We start from the raw sequence: 17,506 nt of genomic DNA on the forward strand, positions 1-17,506 counted from the left end.
CAAAAACATGTCATAATTTTAGTACACTGTGATTAGTAAATGGGTAGTAGCCTAGAAGTCAGCTCACTTGCACCCTTGTATGTTTTACAATTGGCTTGATCCCGAATTCTATTTTCAAATCTTTGTGAATTTCATGAACCCCAGTGGGGGATCAATGAGAAACCTAGACAAGAACGTCCTCTTCAAGGAGTTTCTTTTGGGGTAATACAAGTTAAGGGCATCAACTCCAACACAATTAACAGGGTGTCTTCCACTCTGTTTGAAGACAACCAAGAAAACAACGCAATGGTTTCTTCTTGGGTCTGGATAGGGTAAACCAAAAGTCAGTTCCAGGTTTAACAGTTTCGAAAGTCTCCCATCCCAGCAGTCCACATGGGTTGATGGTTATGAATAATGTGAAGGTGTTTTAAGTGCCCTAAGCACCTATTTCCACAAGCTAGGTGTTGTCTTAGCCCACGGGCTACCAGTGCTTCCTTCCAAATATGGGTGCAAATTGTAGGGAGCAGGAGGTTCACCACGCAGTGCCTGAAGTCTCTGTACATCGCTTTGGGAGTAACTAGTATATTGGGGGTGCTGGCTTCAATCTCTTCTCTAGAGGATCTCTCACTTTCCCTGAATCCCCTCTTATGCCTCTAACAATTTCATTTTTTTAAGTATTTCGCGCTCTCGCTTTCTCTCTCACTCATTCCGATAGTTTTTCACTTTCTCGTACCTCCTCCCACGTCCACTAGTCCTCTGGGGTATTTCTCAGGGCACCTCCCACTCTGGCTCGGCCTGCCAAGGCTCTCCTTCTCATCCCATAGATTTTGTTATGACTTATATCTTTATTCATTCTGCTAAGTGATCTTTCTCCACTTTCCACCTTACTATACCCTTCCTGGAGCATCCCGGCGCTATAACCACTTCCACCTCCTTGGCTTCTGGTGTCCTCTTTTGTCTCCAGTGGGTCTTTCACCAACTGCACCTTGTCTTCCACATGCATCTTATCCTGATGTTCTCCATCCTCTGTGCTCTCCCTAACTTCCAAGTCTCTCTTTCTTGGTCCTCCTTATCCAGGTGGTCTTTACCTCCACCTTCCATCTCCCAAACCAATCTCCTTCACTTCACCTGCTCCTTCTCTCTCCCAGTAACAACCTCTCCTCGATTCCATTTTCTTCTCACTTCCAACACCCTTCTCATCCTCAACTTTGCTTTCTCCAAACTCGCACACTAGTCTATCACTCCTTGCCTGTCTTATAAGAGCTTGACCTCCCCTCATCTATTGCCAATGTGTGTTGACTATTGGTTGTCGCATTGGATTGCCATACTTGAATGTGCGTTTGGCCCTCTGCTTGGTCCTGTGTCCGCCCCCCAACCCTCCCTCCTCCTTCACTAACCACAGAGTGAGCAGATATCCTGGCCAGACCCATCTTTCCCTCTGTATGCATGCTCTTTCCTCCATTAAAATAAGCAGCAGGCTTTGGGGGGAGGGGGTGCTTCTTGTTCACGAGACCTGATGCTCACAAACATGCTTGTTTGGTTATTTGTGATTTAATCATTCTGCAAATACCAAAAATGGAAAATAGTGGTGCCAAAATAAAGACATAATTTACAAAGCGTGCCTATCTAGTCAATGGAGTGCATGATTACATCGTTCCATAAATAAATACTGCAGTAAAATGTTTTGAATTTAATGTAAATTATTCAAAGGAGCCCATTACAATATCCTGCAACCCGGCTGTGAAAGACAAAAAAGTAGAAATGTTGAACTTGCCATACTTCGAGATGAACATATCCATCCATGTATGTCATCATTACATTTTTTTTTTTTTGTTTTCCAACACGTAATATAGCAATTCAAAAGCCATGTCCACGGAAATCCATCCAAAATCCTTAAAATCTCCAAGAAAATGTATCCAAAGGCGTGATGAAATCCATGGCTTTTACAGTTTCCAGCAAGAAATAAACGAATCCAAGAACCATATCCTGTAAAATCGCTTCACAATCCAAGCAGTCCCAAAAGAAAACCTCCAAATACTTGATAATGAAATCCATGGCTTTAAAAGTTTGCACCAAGGAATACACCAATCTAATAACCATATCCTGTAAAATCCATCCAAATCCAAGAAATCCCCCAAAAAGGGCCTCCAAACTATCAAGATGAAATCCAAGTTCCCGAAAATAATCCAGCGATCAAAACGCAGTGTTCAGAGAAAGCATTCCAAAAACCGGGAAATCCAGGAAAAAAGCATCTGAAGGCGTAAACGAAATCCAAGTTCCCAAAAGAAAGCCAGTGATCCAAACTCAGTGTCCCGGAAAAAAACTTTCCCAAAACCAAAGAATTGTGGAAAAAACATCCAACAACTTGAAAAAACAGTTCCAAAAAATAACCCAAAACTGTGCTGAACGCGGGAATGTCTTCTTCTAGAACCTTCTCTGGAAAAACTTAGGATTTCAAAATGGCTGGCGAGTGCATACAGAAACGAAACGTTGTGTGTATGCCTACAGTGGATGAAATGGGAACTGCAGATTATTGGATATTTAAATAGTAACTACATGAATACAGGAACTACTGAATATTGGACATTTAAATAGTAACTACATATTATTACATTGGCAAGTTATTTTTCGATATTAAAGTATTTGTTGAATAATCACCACTGAATAATGCTCATTTATTTTTTTTATGACAATATTATCACTGGTTACTACTTGTTTGGGCATGGGGCTCATACAGTTTGAGCTGGGAAGTGTGCAACTCGGTATCTTTTCCTTTTGGGGCTGGTCTTTCCATGGGCGGTGTTCAAGTGCATTTCTATAGCTTCAAGGGCACTTCCATGAAAATTGCCTACAGGCAATTTTTTCAGAAACGCGGTTTACTGGGTCCGGTTTTCGTGCTCTAGGCAATTTACTCCATTCCCTCCGCTTTCCTTGCAGATCCTCTTCGTCGAGCAACATCCTGCATCCCCAGTTGTTGGACCTCTACCTCCCCAAGCCTTGGATCTTTTCTTTCTCAGTGGGACAACCCTGCAGCCCTCCCTCCTGTGTGCCCCCATAAGAAAGCCCACCCTACTTCCACTTTTTGCATCCTGTGGTCTCCAGGACCAGCAGCCCCCTTCTCGCCTGCTGCTAGTAATGCACAAAATATGCATGCGCTAATTACTGACAGGCCATGGCACGAACAAAGCAGCCTATCTGGGAATTCCACATCAGCAGAAATGGGTTAGTAGTCAGTGGATGCTTTAGAGATCTCTTAAAGGGGTTGGGCTGTTAGGCCCCTGTGACAAGCCCCTACCAAACCTATGATGGAGGTGAGTGAATCAAGGTGGCATCCTTGTGCCGCCTCTGGGTCCTGCATCATGTAGCATTTTACAGTCCCCACCTCCTGTGATTACCCCATCCTAAAACCTCGGAGTAAGGCAGAGCATTTCTTCATAGTAAACTTTTATTTCATCTGCTTCGCTCACCACGTGAATGCAGGAACCAAGAATCGGTCTATCAACTACGGTCGCTCGGAGGATCTCCTCTCCTACATAGTCCTCCCGAAATCTGTTTGAGAATATCACTTTCCAGCTCATTTCCTCACACCATACAATTTGATGTTACAGCTTGAGGGGAAAAAGGACTGTAACAGTTTCATCAGCCCACACTTAAGGTATGGTCCTAAGGCAAGAGGGCTTGTAACAAAGGTGGTCGATGAGAACACCTGTTAAAAATCCCACCCAACCCTTGCAGGAATATAATTCCACCCTAATATGGCTAAATCACCAAAAAAAAAAAAAAAAACGGGTGGGTAGAGAATTCCCAGTGTCTCACCTGGAGAATCCATCTTGTAATTTCATACATGATTTTGCTGTCTCATACAGTTAGCCTGTGCCATCTGATTGATCATTCTCATCTGTTCTGTTTTATCCACCATTCAGGTGCTGATTCCATATCCCTGCTGTCCTAAAGAAGTCCTCCAGACCTGCTCGCATGTCATCTAATACACCTTAATTGCAAATGCGTCCTCTTTAGCCTGGCATCGCGACAGGATTTCAACCCCTTGGGGATGATGCATGGACTTTTGACACCATATGAGAGTGACACAGTCACTTTTCACTGTAATGGCAGCCAAGTCGTATTTGCATCTATATAGCCATTCAGTCATCTTCCTGCTTGGGGGTCACCACCAAGCACCTCCATGCCCTAGGACCATTCAAGAATACTACCCTTCATGAGCCAACTTGAATAATCTTTAGGGACTGCACTACCCTTCTTGCCCTGGGCCCCTGGCCTACCACCCACACATTACAGGTGCTGGGCCTTCCAGTCAAATAAAGTATCCCATGATGCCACTATAAGTAGTGTGACAAATCAAAGGTATTGGTCCCTTCTCCTCAGGGAGCCTCCACATTTGAGGCTTGTGAGATGGTCATGCTCCACAAGACCCTCTCTAGGGGTCTGGGCAAGTGGGACCTCACTGGGAGAGGCTCCTCCCCCTTAGGGGACAAGGACTCCCATTCCTGCGAGGGACTCCCTAAACTACACAACCTAGTAGCACATATGGCATTAATTGCTACAAAGATACTGTACCATATACTTGTTTGGCTGAAGATGATGCTGCAGCATGAAGAAGGAAATGAGAATGCCTCTTTAAGAGAACATGCATACTTAACTGGTACGAGTGGAGATAGCTGGAGGGACAGAGAGTATCTTACGCTGGGGAAGCAGCCTGACGTGAGCACACCTGAAGGAGGCAGACCAGAGAACAGTCACAGAGCCCACGACCTTCGAACAGCAGCTGAATTCCAGACACACTGGAGGCCCAGCATATCCAACAGGAGAAGCGTTGTACATCAGGAAAGCAGAGTCCTGCAGCAGGTGCCGGCATGACCACGTCTTTACTATAGTGGGCAGGGTGCTCAACCAAACATGCCGAGACCATCTGAGAAGGCAACGGGAAGCTTGAGCAGCTTACAAGCGTTGAAGCCTATAGACTAAGAACAAGAGTAACTTCCCTACCACCTGCCCCGTGCATGGCAGAAGGACAGTCGAGGATGAGGGCATGACGAAGAGAAAGAAAGAGGAATCCATTACTGGAGAAGAGTGAATGCAAGAAGCTGTGACATTCACCAGCCTGCGGACCGGTAATGGGGAGAGGTGGGAGGTCAATGGGGCAACAGAATCAAAGAGAAACTCGTCCCAGTACTCACAAGGAGTTACTGAATGGAATTGGAACTGTATAAGACTGAAAAGGAGGTGATTGAATAATCCTGACTGGGAAGTTTATGAAGTGTCCACACCCGAACCAGAAATAATATATGAGCAACAAGCTGAAAAGACATAAACTGTGACATAATTGTTTTTGTTTATTTATTTATATTGCGCACCAGACCAAGGGGTATTCGGGCGCGAAGGCAAAAAGAGGGTTGTTAAGCTTAGTTTACAGGTTACACGTTAATACATAGGGGTACAGCTACGGTTACAATGCTGTAAAAAACGTATTGTCAAGGAATCACAGCTGTATATACAGTAAGTTTACAAGAATGCAGGTAAATCGGGGAGTCACAAGTGTATATACAGTAAGTTTACAGGAGGCAGGTATGACATAAATAAGGTAGAACAAATATACAAAATATACATAAGATCCTAGATGTTCGAAGGGTGAGGTTAAGCATCATGATCTTTTAGCCATTGGATCTGAACTGCCGGTAAGGGAGGTCTTCTCTTAGAGCAGGGGGAAGGGAGTTCCAATATTGGGCTGCTTTAACAGCGAAGCTACTCCCGCCAGATTTAGTGATTTTGAATCTGGGCACTAACAAAAGGTTGGAGTTCACTTTTCTTGGGGGATGGGAGGCAGTTTGTCTGGTGAACCTGTCTATAAGGTATTGCGGGGCTGCATGGTTAAGACATTTGTGTGTAAGGGATGCTGTTTTTAGGAGGATTTTGTCATTAGTGGTGAGCCAGTCAGTAGATCTCCTGTAGTCAGATATGTGGGCATTTTTAGGGAAGTTTAGGGCGGCTCTCGGGGCATTATTTTGAAGTGTCTGTATTTTGGCGGTGATTTATTTGTTACTGCCTATGTAGAGGGCGTTGCAGTAATCTAGTTTCGATAGGATTAGTGCTCTTGCTAGAATGACGCAGTTATTGGGTGAGAGGAAGGGCTTGGCTGCTCTAATTAACTTGCAGGTGTAGGAAGAGGCTGAGGCCATGGCATTCCCTTGTTTACCAAAGGTAAGCGTGGAATCTATGTAGAAGCCAAGGGTTTTCACTACTTTGGCCACAGTAATAATGTTATTGTCAATTATGAAGGAGTCATAGTTGGGGCCTAGTTTTTTGATGTTGGAGGAAGTGCCTAGAATGAGGAGTTCAGTTTTGTCATCATTCAGGCATAGACCGTGGAAGGCCATCCATGCCTGGATGATGAGGTAGACTCTATTCACAAAGGCCAAATCCTTGTCATAATCTCCCGTCAACGGGATGAGGATCTATGTATCATCTGCGTAGTTAGTGTAGGTGATACCTAGACCGTCTAGATCATCGAAAAGGGGCTTTGTGAAAATATTGTATAGGGTGGGAGATAAACATGATCCTTGGGGTACGCCGCATGATATAGGTGCGGGGTCTGCGGCTGCTAGAGGAGAGAAAACTCACATTGTCCTGTTATCTTAAGAAGGACTGGATCCATGCGACTGCCTTATGGGAGAAGCGAGCTGCCGTGACCAGATGATTGCAAAGTATTGCATGGTCTACCAGGTCGAATGCGGCAGAGAGGTCGAGTAATAGTAGGATTGAGGTTGTGCCTTTATCTCTGAGTGTGTCTATTTGTGCCTTAAGGTCTAGGAGTGCAGTCTCTTTACCATGCTGTGGTCTGAAGCCGGACTGTCGAACTCCTAGGAGGTGGTTTAGTTCCAGGTGGTGCTGGATTTGTAGGTAAGCTACTTTGTCCAGGATTTTCAGTAGGAACGGCACAGTTGTTATGGGGCGGTAATTGGTTGGGATGGAGGGGTCCAGCGTTTGCTTTTTGAGGAGGGGGAGGACCCAGGAGTGTTTCAGGTTGCTAGGTATGGTACCTGAAGTGAAGGAGGCGTTTATGAGTTTAGTGATGAAGGGTGAGAGTTCACGGGCAGCGTCTTTTATGATTTGGGCTGGACATGGGTCGCCCTGGCAATTGGAGGGTTTGAGAGTGAGGATGACTTTCTCAACTTCTTTGGTGGAAACTTTGCGAAAGTAGAAGGGGGGGTTGGCAAGTGTGGGTGGAGAGGGAGTGGATTTCAGAGTAGGTAATGAGTTTGTGGTAGCCTTGGAGGGGGTGCCTCTGTTGACAGTATTTGGGGTAGTTATGAAAGCTTTGTTGTTGTGGATCTTCGCCTGAAGCATTATTATCTTATTGGCAAGGGTGTTTTGTACGCTTGTGCACCAGTCTTTATCCTTGATGGAAGAGTCAGGAGCTTGGATAGGGGATTCTACTTCTTTTAGGATGGCGAATAATTATTTGGTATTGGATTTGGCTTGAGTGATACGGGTGTTGTAGGATGTTTGTTTCGCAAGGATGATTTATTTTTTGTAGAGGGTGGCTAATTTCTTCAGGTTGTTTTTATTGCTGTCTGAGGGGTCTGATCTCCAGGTTTTTTCACTTAGGCGTTTCTTTTGTCTGATGTCTTTCAGTAGAGGTGCAAACCAGGAATTAAGGTGTTGTCAGGGTTTGCTCTTCCTAATTTTTAGTGGTGCGATAGCGTCCAGAGAGATTAGCATCACTTCATTGTACTTGTCTACCATGGAGGCTGGGTCAGACTGATCTGAGATGGAGTTTAAGGTGGGGAGAATGAGGGGGATAAGATTTTCAGGGGTGATGTTTTTTTTATTTCTGGTAGGTGCGGTGGGAGCTAGGATGCTGTTGTTCATGGGTGTGGAGGCTTCTAGGGTGAAGGATACCATGTGGTGGTAGGACCATAACTGAGGCATTATAGACGTGATGGTGGTTGGGCAGTTATGTTAGGCAATCCAATCGAGGGTCCCTCCTTTAATATGTGTGGGATCTGTAATCTTTTGGGTAAATCCTAGTTCCTCAAGGGTACTGTTGATTTGTAAGGCATTGGAGTCACGTGAGTCGTCGAATCCAAGGTTGAAGTCACCTAGGATGAGACATTGGGTAGAGTTTTTTAGATTGTCAGATAATAGGTTCATGAGGTCTTCCTCAAAGGAACCTAGGGGGCCTGGTGGACGGTATATCAGGTGGATGGTGATAGTTTGGTTGTTGCCAATGGTAAGTTTCGCTGTGAGGGATTCACAGGAATTGGTATTATGGGGTGAGCAGAGTCTTAGGGCTAGGTGTTTTTTGACAATTATAGCAAGGCCGCTACCTCTAGACGTGGTGCGATCCATGCGTATAAGAGTATAATTATCTGGGATGGCTAGCATGATGGCTGGTCCTGCTGCGGGATGAAGCCAGGATTCCGTGATGGCCAGGAGATCTAGGTTCTCATTTTGGATTATGTCCGCTATTTCAGTGGAATGGGCTACCATAGAACGGGCATTTATTAGGGCACCTTTTGTTCCGGGTGGGGTATTTGGGGCAGAGGGTGGCTGGATTATGTGTTGGCATTTTGGAGGGGAGGTGGATTTTCTAAAGATTCGACTATTGAGTTGTAGTCTGTGTTGGCCAATGTTATCTCTGTGTGGTGGGGTGTTGGTGGTATGCAGGGTGTGCCTATTGTGATTAGAAGTGGGTTGGACCTTAGATGGTGGGTCATAAATTCTTGGGAGTCTAGTGCGTAGTCTTAGGTTACGCTGTTGGAGGCTGCAAGGATTAGTGACCATGATGGTATGCTCCTGGAGTGCACTTCTGTGAGGTAGCCGAGTCTGTGGCTGGGATAAATTCGAGATGTGAAGGGAGGTCAAATAGAGGATGTTCTGAATAGAACTGTGTAGAATGGTGGTAGATACATAGTAGGCTAGTGTAGTAAGCTTGGGGTGCTGGCCACCTAGATGCAACTTTGATAGAGCGGGTGAGGGTAGGTGAGCGCTGTCTGATAACTGTTGGGCATGTACAGGCTACCTAGATGCAATTTTACTATAGCAGACAACCTAGATGCAGATTTACTAGTAAAAGTGAAGTAAAAACAAAGAGGTGATGGCTGGAAGGTTTAGAATGAATCCTAACCTCTGGCATTGCTCTGGGCAACCCTCCAGACAATCATTCTTTGCTTGCCAAGCCATTACAGAAGGGGAAAGACCATATTCTAATCGGGATTAGTCACTCCAAGTGGGACAGGTATACCCATACGTGGGTCCTGTGCCTGGTGGGCCTAGAGATCCAAGCTAGTCCTCGCTGATGAGGCCCAACAAGGCTGAAACAAGTTTGTTGATGCTTGTGGTCTCGTGCAGACGGGAAGTGACCAAGCAGTTCGGGCTGGACTGCCCCTTTTGGGGTGGGACCACGCCTGATTTGCATATGGTCTTTCCTCTTTTGTATTGGCTTGGCAGGCGAGAAACGATGGTCTAGAGGGTTGCCCAGAGCAATGCCTAGGTTAAGATTCATTGTAAACCTCCCAGCCATCACCTCTTTTGTTTTGCTTGTAAAAGCGAAGAACAGACAAACTTGTCAAGTACAGTAAGTGGCAACAAAGAGAGAATCCACAAATAGAGAAATATCAAGTGGGCAGAAACCCCAACCAAGCTGAGAGAGCCTGGGTCAATAGACTGTGGGAGGTCTGAAACCTCCAACCAACAAGTAGGGAACTGTCGCAAGGAAGTTTGGCATGAATACTTTACTAAAGAGTATATCAAACACAAGAATCTTGTAGAAGAATTAGAAGAGCTACTGCAAGAGATGAGAAACTATTACGGAAGATCTTGCTGGATAAATAGCCACCACATTAAAGACATTGATGCAAAGAGGCCATCGTAAAAGACTGGTACATCAGGAGAATCAAGCCAATCTCTTGGAATTGTTTAGGTTTCGTTTCTTAGCGGTAGGGTCAGAGTAGAAATAGATTTGGACGGAGGACTTTTCTTGGGACTTCCTGGCGACCGTCGAGCACCTTTAGTTCCTTTAGATAGGCAGGGAAACCCTTTAGAATGAGGAAAGCTAGGCTGTTCTCCTAGCATTTAAATAAAAGTAGTTTGGAAATGTCCTCTGAGAGTCTGACTCCCTCTGACCCGCCACAGTAGATCGTATTCCCTTCTATACATAATTTATTTTAGGAGGTACAGGAGAAAGACCCAACATATGTATTGGTCATTGCCCAAGTAAGATTGACTCCAAAAAGTTGGCACTATGTATTGTTTGTAAATCGGAGGTGCCTGTAAACTGCATCATTTATCATTTATTTCACTTCTAAATCAGAAGATGGGAATGGTTTTCAAGTGGCATTGGTTTGAGTAGGCGCAGAAGCAGCTTATTGTGTGGTCTGCAATATGAGTGGTCACAATTATTTATGCAACTCCACTTTAGGCTACTACTAGCGTTCACTTTGATGGGATTCTGAATCCCTTTTAAGGACCCCCACATTTGGCAGATAATTAACATGGGCCTCGTGATTGTATTCCTGAATTAACTGATGCGGGAAATACAGTGACCAAATCCAGTAAATCACCACACACTAGGAAATACTCCAGGTTTGCGGAAACCCACATTTACAGATATGCTGCATACGTTATTCCTTTCAAGCTGCATGCATTATTTTTTACATTTGTGATTTCATTCCCGCCCTAATTTTGAGGTTTGTATACATCCGAGAATCATACAGCTACTCTTAAATTTAAACCACAAACCAGTCCATTCTGCTTCGGGGAATTTTAACAAAAAGAGGCTGAGTAGGTGGGCTTCATAGAAGCCAATGGTTTTACCCTTTCTAGTGTCAGCATGGACTTGCATTGAAGAGAAGCCCTAGTGCTTCCCGTCAATATAGGGAAAAACATTTACAATATATATATATTACGGGGGTTTTAAGATTCTTACATTCACCCCATTCTATTGTAAAAAAACATTTCACCTCCTAATCAGGCGGTATTTACTGCATGCAGTAATACAGGAGGACCATATTCGAGCAGACAGTAAAAACGGGTATTTTTTATTGTGTGCATAATGGCACATTCTGGGGCAGAAAATACACACTTACACGTTTCTTAATCTACAGAACCATAAAAATAGTAATTTTAAAATACGGGGAATGCAAATAACACTAGTTGAAGTCTTTCTTTTTTGCTTCTTTTTTAAATTATTTTTATTGAAACTGATCGTAGCACACACTAGTTGAAGTTTCTAAAATATATTGCATATTTTCAGAGTTGAAACTCTGTCTGTAGACATTCTCTTGCTGTGTAATAAAGCCCACTCGGGCTGGGACCGACTGGCCAATGGAGCAATGTTGGCTTTTCTTCTTTTCATCTTTGGTAGGTAATATGAGTGCGCAGAAGAAGGCGACCACCGGAGGAACAGGAGAGGGAACTGTCGGGGAACGTAGACCATCCATGAAGAAGAGGGAACATTTGAAGAAGCGCTTGTCCTCGCTGAGTTTCTTCTGTGCGCCATTGAGAGGGAAAAGGTAGGCCTAATGTTTTCACACACTTATTTACAGGGGATACCTTCCAATTTGGGATGCGTGCATGTTCAATAATCTAACACGTTTTATGGTTTGCAGCACTTGGGGGTGGGGAGAGGCATCAGGAAGAAAATATTGGGAAGGAAGCCCTGCCATGATCCCTCGTGGAATCGGCACTGAAATAGTTAAGGCGAAGTGTTAGGGAGAGGATTGTGAACACTGCCGAGCATCGTGTTCATGATGAATCTAAACGAGCCCCATAATCACAATTGCTGATACAGAGACCTTTTGCTTGGGATGACTGCTGTGCCCAAGGATCCTGGTAATCACACAGGTGCACCTGATGCCATAATAGCGGAGCGTGGAGAACGCAATACATGACCATGATTGACAATGGAGAAAATTAGAAGCTGTGCTTATGTATTGATACGGGACACAGAGACTTCACGTGTGTGTGTGTGTATATATGTATATATATATATATATATATATATATATATATATATATATAATGTAAATGAGGTATGGAGCCCTTCAACTGTTTGCTCGCCCCCTCTGTTCTCTCTCAAAATTCGCCACCTGTCAGCTGAGGGATGCACGTGCAGTATTGCAGGAAGGAGCACTACACTACAGCCCGTTCTCTTCACAGAGATTCTCAGGCCATCCGGCAAATGGAGTACAGCAGAGTCCTTCAGAGCCTCCCTTCCACATACTCTGCAAGATGCTTAGGCCTCTGGTAGCATCTCCCTGACCTCAAATGGAAAGGGCTCACATCTGTATGGCTAGGTAAGGAAATGTCAAGGTCGCAGGATTTCAGCATTCTCATCCTCACATTCTCACTGACTTTTCCATCTCTCATTTCTGCTAGTGACATATTCTCTCCCTCTCCTCCCTCTCCATGTTCCATACTCTCCCATCATCCAATCTGACTTCATGTTTAAAGACTTCTCTCAACTTGTCAGGCTCAGACCACCTACCATTCCCATCCCTGAGGGTGGGAGGTAATTTAATTCTCACCATGTCTCCTACCACAGGGAGAACATTACTCTTTCTCATACCAACACCATCACTTGATCTTTTGTTCTTCATTTGGCTGTTTCTGATGTTTTCAACAACACTCCTCAATTTGTTCACTAAATCAGTGGCCTTGCCCATCCAAGCTGGTACCAATTAAGTGTTAGCTTTCCACCCTCTGTTAAGTTCAAAAGGAGCAAAACCTGTTGTGCAATGTGGGGTGAATCTGTGAGCAACAATAACATCTCCCACTGCCCCCTCCAATGCTTGCCATTCACCCAAGCCCATCTGATATCTTCTTTGAGAACTTTATTAAAGCGTTCTACCATCCCGTCAGATTGGGAATGATAAATGGTGCTCTTTCTGTGTTCAGTATTCACGAACCTCTTTGGACCTAAATTGTGATCTGTTGTCAGTAACTATGACTTTGGAATATCCTTCACGCTCACAAATTTCCTCCAAGAACTCCATAACAGTCTTTGCTGTCACATTTGATTTGATCACAACTTCCACCCACCTGGTGAGCAGATTAATGACCACCAGGCAGAAAGATTGTATTTCACACAGGACCCAGCACATCCATTCCTAATCTTTTCCACAGTGGCTCCGGAATATCAGTAACGACCATAGCATGTCTAGAACTCACACACACTTTGTCACTCTTATTGTAAAGGATACCATCTCTGACTGAGCTCTCCAGAAGTCACTTCTTATTCTCTGCTTAGTTTGAACAATTCCTCAATTCATTGCTGACCTTCATGAGCATGAATTCTGAGTCGTTCCCAAACTTTTGCAGGTGGGAATATTTTGTCACCACGCATTACCATCCCTTCCTGGCTGTATACATCTTCTATTATATTCAGGAAGGGTGATATCCCCAGCCTCTCGAAGACCTTTTCCCACTGAAAATTGTCCTCCTACAATTCTGGTTTGAAAGTACTTAAAATTGCGTCCTGTCTCATAGCATCCACCCACTCTTCTCGTGGGACAGGCACGGAAGTTATCTCCAATGCTGCCATGAATTGACGGCTTCAACCCTTCTGGACGGCCTGGTCGTTCCAATGCTGCATCACAGCGTCTCTTTTCACTTTCAACATTTTGGACGCCATAGGAGCACAAGCAGTCTAGCACCAGACTTACTCTCAACTTCCTTGAAAAGTGCCACGTCCCCGCGGCTTGGCGCGTCTCAATGCTTGGCTTGTCCATGCTCAGCGCATCGGTTGTGCTTGCTTCCTGGTTTTTCAACCCTCGCTCAGCCTTTCTATCTATCCCAGCTTTGCTTGCCTTGCAAGGCTGTTTCTTATCTTTGTGCCCTTTTCCACTTTGACTTTGGCCCCGCGCAGCCTTCTTACTCCTCTCCCGCTCATGCTAGACTGAATGAACCGCTTCCTTGAGCTCTTTGGACTTGCTGTGCTTCCTTCCGGGCATTCCTGTTCCTCATCGCGTCCTGGAATCCTCCCTGGAATACGGACCTGCTTCCTGTATTGAACGTCTTGACCCTGGGCTGAAGCCCCGGGTGCTACCTGCCTGGGACTAACCAGAAGGGTGGCATCGGGGGAGACTCGCCCATTTCTTCATGAGACCCGCACTTCCTGAAAAAAAGGAGAAACATGTGACTACAAAGAAAAAGATACCCAAGACCAAACGGGTGAGGCAATAATCAGAGGATTCAGAATCTGACAAACTACTTCTTGGTCCTTTACTTCATCACTCAACTCTACTAAATATGTCAACATTGACAAGCAATCTGCTGCAAAGTTCTTCACTCCTGGTAAATACCTGACCACACAATTAGATTCATGTAATTGAGACAACTCCTGATGCGAACTGAGACCTTGCGTTTCTACAAGAGGTTTGTGATCAGAGTGGAACTCAAAACTTGTGTCCCAAATAAAGTTCCTAAATCTTTCTGCAGCCCACTAGATAGCTAGTGCCTCTTTTTCGATCATAGCGTATGCTTTCTCAGCTCCCTTCAGCAATCTGGATACGAAGGCTATGGGGGATTCCTTTCCACCTTCCTCTTGTGTCCCCACAGCACTTAAACCAACATTGCTAGTGCCTGTCATTAGGATAGTCTTCCTGCCACTTCTGAATCTTTGCAGTACAGGAGCTCTTGCCAAGGCCTTCTTAATGAATTTAGATTTTTCCTCACCTTCTCCACTCCACAAAAGCGCACTCTTTATTTTGCCTAGTTGACGCACGGACACAGTATGTTTTGCAAAATCACAAAGGAAGTGGGAGTAAATACCCTACCTAGAAAGGTTTGAACTTCTTCATGACATTTGGGTCTTGGCATATTCTCAATAGCTTCTGCCAACTGTCTCTTACAACGTATCCCTTTGGCAGTGATAACATGTCCTGGATACTAAATCTCCTGTCTATTAATCTTGCATTTTTCACTGCTTAATGTCATGCCTGCAGTATGTAGCTTCTTAAATACTTTATTCAATCTTTCATTGTGAAGTTTAAGATTATCTGCATACATTAAGATGTCGCCTTGAAAGCATAAAATTGCTTCATCCTCATTGAACAGTCTGCGCTTAACCTTCTGAAAGACAGAGGCTGCCGACACTAGGCCAAACAGCATCCGTCTGTATTGAAACAGCCCGTCCGGTGTGATAAAAGCTGTCAAACACTTTGATTCATCATGCAATCTCACTTGATGATGAGGTCTACTGTTGAGAAATGTCTTGCAGGACCCATAGTTGATGTGATCGCTTGAATGTTGGAAAATGGGTGTCTCTCTGGAACTAAGCATTTATTGAGTTCTCTCATGTCTACACAAATCCTGAGTTTTCCGTAAAAAAACAAAAGATGATAGAGCGGAATGGGTATCTATGCCCTCTATGATGTTTTGGTCTTCTAATTCCTTCAGTTCTTGTTTGACTTCTTCCCTCATAGACAAAGGGACATTACGTAGCTTCTGTGCAACTGGTATTCAGTTGTCTTTCATTTTTATCTTGTGCACAAAACCACGTAAGCAGCCTATTTTATTCTGGAATACTTCATCTATTACCTTTTCCCCATTCTTAATATTTTCATTGGCCAGTACTGTCTCCTCTGCTTTGGGGGTCTAATTTTACTTTTTCTTTGGTGTGTCCAACTCAATAAGGCGATTTTGCCTTTTTGTTACACATCCTTTTCCTTTGCCCAGAACCACCTAATTAACTCGATTTTAGCTCCTCCATATCCTCTGGGATTGATGCCAACTTCATTTAGATAGTCGCGTCCCATTCTCTCCCATTCATTATGGGGTAGGCGTGTATATTTAGCGCCTGAATCAATCATCATGGATGTTGAAACTGTCAACAAGCAGAGAGGCTTTTTGACTATCTATTTATTCTTCGTCATCCACTATTATTGATATGCACTCATTGCCCTCTTCTCCACTGTGGTCACTACCATTCCAATTGGTGGAAGGTTTCTTGCTCCTGCAACATCTTGCGAGGTGCCCTTTGCCCTTACATATCCGGCAGATGATCTTCAAAGCAGGACATTCTGGGTTATCTGCCCAATGATCTGTGCCATCACCACTGAAACATCTCCTTGGACTGCTCTGCCTTGGACTGTCTCTTCTCGTTGGGTGAAAGGACATTCTTCCTCTCTTGTCATCTCTACATGTAGGTTTCTGCATTCTGTCCCCCGTTTTCTTACTTGCATTTGAATTTTCATTAATGGTCACTATTGCATCATTCACTTTGGGTATGATTGTGGTTGCAGCACAACTTCTGTTTTTATTTTGGTGTCCTTTATTCTGTTCTCTAGGACATTGACACATGTTTCTGTGTGTTCCACTTTTGGGAACTCTCAGAACTGTATCTAACGGGGGTCATCTTCTGACCATAGTTTCTCTCTGACATTTGCACTGCTGCACTATTGCATGAATTGATTCTGACCCGTTCATCCAGTTGATTATTGAAATTTCATGTTCTGGCCAACTTCCTTAGTCATGTCATATATTGCTCCACACTTTCACCATCCTCTTGTATTCTTTTTCCAAATGTGTAGCATTCTAGTATTGTGCTTAATTTCTTCTCGTAATGTTTACCCATCTTTTTGATTGCTTTTTCATATTCATTTAGGTCTGCAACCTCATTCTCTGGAAGATCTGGTAGATCCTCACATTTTCCTTGTCCTCTGGCATCCAGGCAATATAGCAGCAGGGATGTCCTCCTCTCTACGCTGTAATTAGTTCCACATAGTATACACTGGTGCAGTGTTCAAATAATTGTATTCTTCTCTTCCAGGGAATTGTGGGTTCTCCCATCTCTGGTAGAAAGAATGTTGGTGGGGGAACACCACCAAATGCCATTGTAGTGTTGAAGTTAGTAAAGCATTCATGGTTGGTTATCTATGTTGAGGTAGGCTGAGGGAGTTACTTATTAGTAGTATAGCGAATGATAGGGTTGCAGTCTACTCAGCCGCAATGTGTTAGTATGCAAAGATAAAGATTGTTGTCTGCTGTAAGGATTGTTTCTCTACACACAGAGTAATACAGCAATGCTGGCTGGCAGTGGAATAAGAGCTGAGAGCGCAATAGCAGTATTACGGTACTTTTTCTTACATGCCCATATATTAAGGTAATGAGGCAATAGTTATTGAACGTTATGGCGTGCGCTCAGGCAGATGCTGTTCAAAGGGGAGAGATCTCAGTATGGACACCGCACAAGTACTCAAAAAGATTAAAGGAGTGGAAAAGGGGCCAGGGCAGTTTACAGTTAGTCTGGGCTCAGAGTCTGACTCAGGATATTGTCACCAGCATACAATGCGGTAAGGGCGGCTGCGGGGCGCTGTGCGTTCTGGGTGGCCTTATCATCATATTTGTAATGATATGGGACACAGAGGGGGAGGGTGTGTGTGTGTGTGTGTGTGTGTGTGTCTGTCTGTCTGTCTGTCTGTCTGTCTCCAGGTGTCCAGGTGTCCAGACTTCACTCTTCTTCTTGTCACCTCCAACTGTCTTCACTCGCCCAGTCGGAAACCACCAC

At 44.3% G+C, this 17,506-nt stretch overlaps 1 long non-coding RNA gene across 1 annotated transcript in view; it reads left to right on the forward strand.

Moving 5' to 3' along the window:
* LOC138493183 (uncharacterized) overlaps nt 1-17,506 on the forward strand; it is a 114,193-nt gene that overhangs the window by 63,166 nt on the left and 33,521 nt on the right. Inside the window, exon 2 of the long non-coding RNA XR_011276298.1 lies at nt 11,363-11,510. This is a non-coding gene — a long non-coding RNA (uncharacterized lncRNA). The remainder of the gene's footprint in view (nt 1-11,362; nt 11,511-17,506) is intronic.

Source organism: Ambystoma mexicanum, chromosome 10 (genome assembly GCF_040938575.1).
Source record: "Ambystoma mexicanum isolate Mex_15411 chromosome 10, UKY_AmexF1_1, whole genome shotgun sequence".
NCBI lineage: Eukaryota > Metazoa > Chordata > Amphibia > Caudata > Ambystomatidae > Ambystoma > Ambystoma mexicanum.